Here is a 6862-nt window from a genome sequence, read left to right on the forward strand (position 1 = left end):
TACGTGTACACAATTAATAGCATTTTTATTATATTTAAGATTGTTTCGCCCAAAGTTGCGCGAACGCATACCTTAATTTTAGTTTTGGGAATTGTAATTATGTCACGCGAACGTATACATAATCACGATGATTCAATTAATTAAGAGTACACCTAAAGCATTCTAGCGCATTCTTGATTTGTTTCTTTTCTAAGTTTGAGATTATTGTGAAGACCATGAATTATAAAATTACTTGTGGAAGAAGTGTATGATTTTAAATATTTGAATAAATAAACCATCATATACCAATACCTTACAACCCAATAATTGATGCCCAAACTCATTAGGGTCCAAATCTTTCCAACTTTAAAGCAAGTTTGAATACCTTATTTCCAGAAACATGATTAAGCATATAGCATTTAAGGACTAACTTACATTATTATTTATAAAGTTTAAAGACAAATAAATAAAATCACATGAAATAAGATAAAAAGAACATAGGGAAGAATAAACCTTTAATGCAAAATTTTCAATTAAATGAGTCCCCAAGAACATGTACAATAACTCAGACGAACGTCGAATAAGCATAAGCGATGGAGAACATCAAACCTAGTGAACGGAGCTCCACTGTTTGACGTGTAAAAAAGGATATTATGAAGTATTTTTGTTGGGTTTTGGGTGATGACTTGCTGGATTTTTCGAAAGAAAGACGAAGAAAGAATGACACGAGTAGAAATTCTCTTAGTATAGAAGAAGAAAATAATTTCTCTCAATTCCCTCCTCCTTTTTTTTCTCCCCACATTTCTCTTCTATTTATAGAAATAATTTCGGAATTTTTTCAGATTTTGTTTTATTTTACTATTTTTTTAATTAAAAAATAATTCTCACTTCCCATTTTTCTTCTTTTTTAAAAAAAAAAATGATTCCCCACTTTCATTTATTTTTATTTTTTAATTTATCACTTTTTTACTTTTATTATATTTAAATTCTCACTTTTTTCTTTTTATTTTTATATTTTCCACTTATTTTACTTTTTTTTTTTTAATTTTTACTTTCTTTTACTTTTTTTTAAAAAATTTTCAGCTACCTTTACTTTTATTTTTTAATTCCAATTTTCTTTTACTTTTCATTTTTTAAATTTTCACATTATTTTACTTTTATTTTTTTAATATTTCACTTTCTTTTACTTTTTTTAAAAAACAATTCCCACCTACTTTTACTTTTACTTTTTTATTCCATACTTTTAATTTTCCTATTATTTTATTCCCATCCAAAAATTTTAAAAAAAAAAATTAATTTTTTCGTTTTTTTTATTTTAATTTATTTTAACATAAAGATAAAAAATAAAAATAATACTAATAGTAATAATTGACCTTTTAAATTATTTTTAATTTTTACCCTATAAAAAAATGTAACAAAGCTAAAAAATACATATTAAATTTTTAAAAATATTTACATAGTAGGAGGTGATATAAATTTAAATATAGTCAAATATTAGGTGCTCACAGCTGCCCCCCTTTGCTTGGAAACATGAAGAGTTTTCAGGCAAAGAGTAGGTGAGCCATGTGACTAATTGTTTGACCAAACCGTTATTCAAAAGGAAAAGAAATAAAAGATAGGGTGCAACCGAGTCCTGGTTTTGGACAACCTACATATCTCGGGTTATAGGGGAATCATGTCGCGTGTAGTTCAAGGAGAGTGATGGAATGATGAGTTGGAGAGTCGAGTAAGGTTCCACCGAGGCTCCGGTCTGTGGTACTGTTATTACATCAAAATCAAAAGAAACTAAACAAACCTATCAATTATGAGTTACAAGATTCCTATTTATAAGTTTTCTAAAACTTGATCTCGAGTCTTGACTGGTTCTTCACGCAGACTCTGATCTGAATCTTGATGCTTACTAGCTGCAGGTGCTAGTTCATTCTTCTACGACTTCTTCTGATCAAAACGGGAAATGCAAAGGTCGTAACTTCAGTCGTCTTGAGCAATCCACATCTTTTCATCCGCTTCTGCATTTTGGATTCACTTCTTTTGTTTTCTTTTATTTTATTCTGGATTGAGAATTCTTCTTTTGGTCATCTCGAACCATGTGCCACGAGGTAAAACCTGCTCAGACACCAAAACAAACAAACAGACGAACGGAATTTTTCTGCCCTAGTTTTCATTAGGAAAATTTCGTGAGTTATTATAACAAAAACTCTATACTACTTCATTATTAAAAATAATAAAAGGTCGGGATTTGTGTACCCTGGGAAAACTTAATTCTTTAGGAATGGTGTACCCTGATTGTCTAAATGGTGTCTCAACTAAGGATTGGTGTACCTTATGTTGGAGAAAATGTGGCTAGAGAATGGTGTACCCTGCATTTAAGCTCAAATCAACTAGGGAGTGATGTACCATTTGTTACTAAAAGGAAATGTAACCAGGAGTTGGTACCCTGTATTACTGATATGAAATGTAACTAGGGGTTGGCGCCCTGTATTACTGATATTAAAATGAATCCCCAGGGCGAAGAGGTTCTACATAGGTTAAACTGCGAAAAGCGAGCCTGGACGAAGAATACTTGTCACGACCCAATTTTTCCTCCGTTGGGTATCGTGATAGCACCTAGTCTTAGGGACTAGGTAATCCTAATATTTAATGAATAACAACAATAATTAAATAACATCTAACAATTTTTGAAATAGAAATCTCTATAAAATTTACAATTTCCAAAAAACGGTAGTACAAGTCATAAGCTCTACAGAGTTTGCTACAATTTTCTAAATACGACTGTTTGAAATAAAGTAAACAATGTGAATACAAATCATAAGGTGACTCTGAAGCCTGCGAACGCAGTAGCAGGTTTACCTTGAGTCTCCACAGTAACAATCCGCACAGCTAGCTAATGATCAACTGACTTCGAAAATACCTAGACCTGCACAAAAATGTACAGAAGTGCAGTATGAGTACACCACGGTGGTACCCAACAAGTATCAAGATTAACCTCAATGGAATAGTGACGAGGTACAGTCAAGACACCTACTGGACTAAACAACCTGAACAAGTATAAGTATAGGAACAACAGAGTATGATATCTACATAAGGACCACGCGAAATGGCAATTAATACAGTAATTTCAGTAAGAAAGGAAAACAACAACTATCAGCGGAATACCATAATAATGACACAGTAGATGTACGAAAATACAGTCTAAATCCAGTGATCACAAATAAATGAAAGGCAAATAACAACTCAACAAAATGACCGCTTTCACACCGGGTTTTAGCCAATAACCTCCACGAGGTACCGAATCTCAGAATATTCACAACTCACGGGTCCCAATTCCTGAACACTAACACTTAGCATCGTCTGCTCTCATTACAATTTATAACCGCATTGACGACTCACGTGCCAAATAGAGTCATTCTTACATGGAAGGCAATTAAATAAGGATGTACATCTATACTCAACAATATCAAGAATCCTCTTTAACCGATAAGAGTGCTTAACTACGTGTATGCTTGTGCAAGTATTCTAACATAGTTTATGCCAGCTAGTAAGTATAGAAAAAAAATAGAATGGACAACACGTAGAATATTTTCCCACAATTTTCCACAAGATAGAACTCACACAGGTAAGTGCACCACTACACAAATATCAACAACAAGAATGCCCCCAGGCTATCACAAGTCATCATAAATCAATCCCTGACACATCCCACCTTGTCTCGCCATGTGTGCAATAGTAAAGTGAATGCCCGCCTTGTCACGCCGCATGTGCAAATATCAGTAGTAACAATAACACGGCATAAACCTCGTGCAACCCCATAACAACAACCGCACAGCAGAAACCTCGTGCATCATAATAACAACCATACGGCAGAAAACTCGTGCATCACAATAACAAGTACAACAACAACAATAACACTAATACAAGGGTACAACAAATAAATCAACTCAGACATTCTAGAACTCAAAGGAACGGAAGAACAAGTTCACAAGGAGTAGTCACAATAGGGAATGCTAGTCATAATAAGAACAACTCAACAAGGAAGGAAATAATATATAACAACGGCCCGCAATGTACAATTCAACAACAAGGGAGCTAACACAAGTCGAATGATTCTAAATAAGGACAAGTCAACTAAGATATAAGATATCTAAACTTCTTTTAAGGCCGGGCAATTACAAAAGAGACATAACAAATTCAATTAAGGATAAGGAGCAGAAAGATAATCATAGTCTCAATTAAGGATGGATAATTACAGAAGAGATAATTATAACTTCAAATAAAGATAAGCAGTTAGGGGAAAGATAACATGACAATAGAAGAGATAACAATTTCAGTTAAGGCACAGATGAATCAAATAAACAACAAGAGTGGATCATGAAGCAATTAACTCTAATTAAAGAAGGTAGAGGTGAAACCAGTAATTAAGAAACGTATTCATAACAAAACAACTGCATATTCAGTAAATACAAGAACCTAAGAACCCTAAAAGTCCAACTTTCCACAAATAAGTTCGAGCACGTACTTGTCACCTAGCGTACACGGACTACACTTAGCATAGAGACTCAAATCCTAAGGGGTAGTTCTCCCACATGAAGTTAGGCAAGATACTTACCTCAAAGAAGACAGACCGATAATCAAAAATGAAATTCTCGAGTGAAATGGCCTCCGGACGGCTCAAATCTAACCAAAATAACTTCAAAGCACAAATAAAACTTATAAGAAACTATTCCGGATCATAAAGCCTCAATCATTATCAAAATCTAAAAATCGACCCAAAAGTCGACCCCCGAGCCTGTACCTCGGAACCCGAAAATTTTTACAAAACCTGAACACCCATTCCGATACGAGTTCAACCATACTAAAATGATCAAATTCTGATACCAATTCATCCCTCAAATCTTGATTTTTCATTTTGAAAATTTTTCGTCAAAAAAACCTCCATTTTCCTCAACTCAAAACACAAATTAAATGATAAGAATAAAGATGAAATCATGGAATATAGTAAATTCGAAGTGAAGAACACTTACCCAATCGATTTGCTTGAAAAACCCACAAAGAATCGCTCAAAACCGAGCTCTAGAACTTTAAAAACAAAGTTAAAAATGGCTAACCCTCGGAATAGAGAACTTTATATTCTGCCCATGTATTTGTACATCGCAATCGCGGAAGAGGAGTTGCGATCACGAAGAGGAAATGGCTTCTGCCCGAAATTGGTGTTGTGCGATCGCGAACAAGAATGTGTGTTCGCGAAGAAGGAAATAATGGCCCAGGAACTGGGCTACGCGAACGCGAAGGAGGGGAAAGCACACTTACGCGTTCACAGATAGAACAATGCGAACACGTAGAGGAAATGGTCACCAGCTCCCAGCTCCTAGTTTCTACTACGCGAATGCGAAGGAAGTGACGCGGTGACGCGGACGCGATTAAGGAAATCATATGACAGAAAACAACAGTCCAAAAATAGGAGGAAATGGCCCGTAGCCCATCCGAAACTCACCCGAGGACCCTGGGACCCTATCTAAACATACCAACAGGTTCCATAACCTAACACGAACTCGCTCGAGGTCTCAAATCATATCAAACAATGCCCAAACTACAAGTCGTGCCAAGAATCAAACTTATAAACTTTCAAATCTTCCAACTTCAAAAACTCGTGCCGAAACCTATCAAATTACCCTACGGACCTCCAAATCCAAATTCGGACACACGCCTAAGTACAAAATTACCATACGAAGCAGTTGAAATAATCCAAAACCCATTCCAGAATCGTTTGCACAAAAGTCAAATTCCGGTCAACTCTTACCGCCTAAGCTTCCAAAACTAGAATCCTTCTTCTGATTTGACTCCGAATCATCCGGTAACTGAACTCGACCACGCATATAAGTCAATACACATAATATGAAGCTGCTCAAGACCTTATGCCTCCGAACGGGACTTAAATTCTCAAAATGATCAGCCGATCGTTATAGTACTTCTACTCAGAAATATGAGTTGGATCCCCCTGGGCAAAAAGGTTCTACCTGGGTTAAACTGCGAAAAGCGAGATTGGGTGAAGAATACTTCTACCCGAAAATATGAGCTGGATCCCCCTAGGCGAGAGGTTCTACCTGGGTTAAGCTACGTAAAACATCTTGAGCAAATAGTACTTCTACCCGGAACTATGAGCTGGATCCCACTAAGCGAAAAGGTTCTACCTGGGTTAAGCTACATAAAACATCCTGAGCGAAGAGTACTTCTACCCGGAACTATGAGCTAGATCCCCCTAGGTGAAAAGGTTCTACTTGGGTTAAGCTACGTAAAATAACCTGAGCGAAGAGTACTTCCACCTAGAACTATGAGCTGGATCCCCCTAGGTGAAAAGGTTCTACCTGGGTTAAACTACATAAAACAACCTAAGCAAAGAGTACTTCTACCCGGAACTATGATCTGGACCCCCCTAGGCGAAAAGGTTCTACCTGAGTTAAGCTACGTAAAACAACCTGAGCTAAGAATACTTCTACCCGAAACTATGAGCTGGATCCCCTAGGCAAAAAGGTTCTACCTGAGTTAAGCTACGAAAAGCAAGCCTGGGCGAAGAGTACTTATACCCGGAATATGAGCTAGATCCCCCTAGGCGAAAAAAGTTCTACCTGGGTTAAGCTACGTATAACAACCTGAGCGAAGAGTACTTCTACCCGGAACTATGAGCTGGATCCCCCTAGGCGAAAAGATTCTACCTGGGTTAATCTATATAAAACAACTTGGACGAAGAGTACTTCTACCCGGAACTATGAGCTGGACCCCCCAGGCGAAAAGGTTCTACCTGGGTTAAGCTATGTAAAACAACCTGAGCAAAAAGTACTTCTATCTGGAACTATGAGTTGGATCCCCCTAGGCGAAAAGGTTCTAC

The sequence above is a fragment of the Nicotiana tomentosiformis genome, chromosome 2, assembly GCF_000390325.3.
Source record: "Nicotiana tomentosiformis chromosome 2, ASM39032v3, whole genome shotgun sequence".
In the NCBI taxonomy this organism is placed as follows: domain Eukaryota; kingdom Viridiplantae; phylum Streptophyta; class Magnoliopsida; order Solanales; family Solanaceae; genus Nicotiana; species Nicotiana tomentosiformis.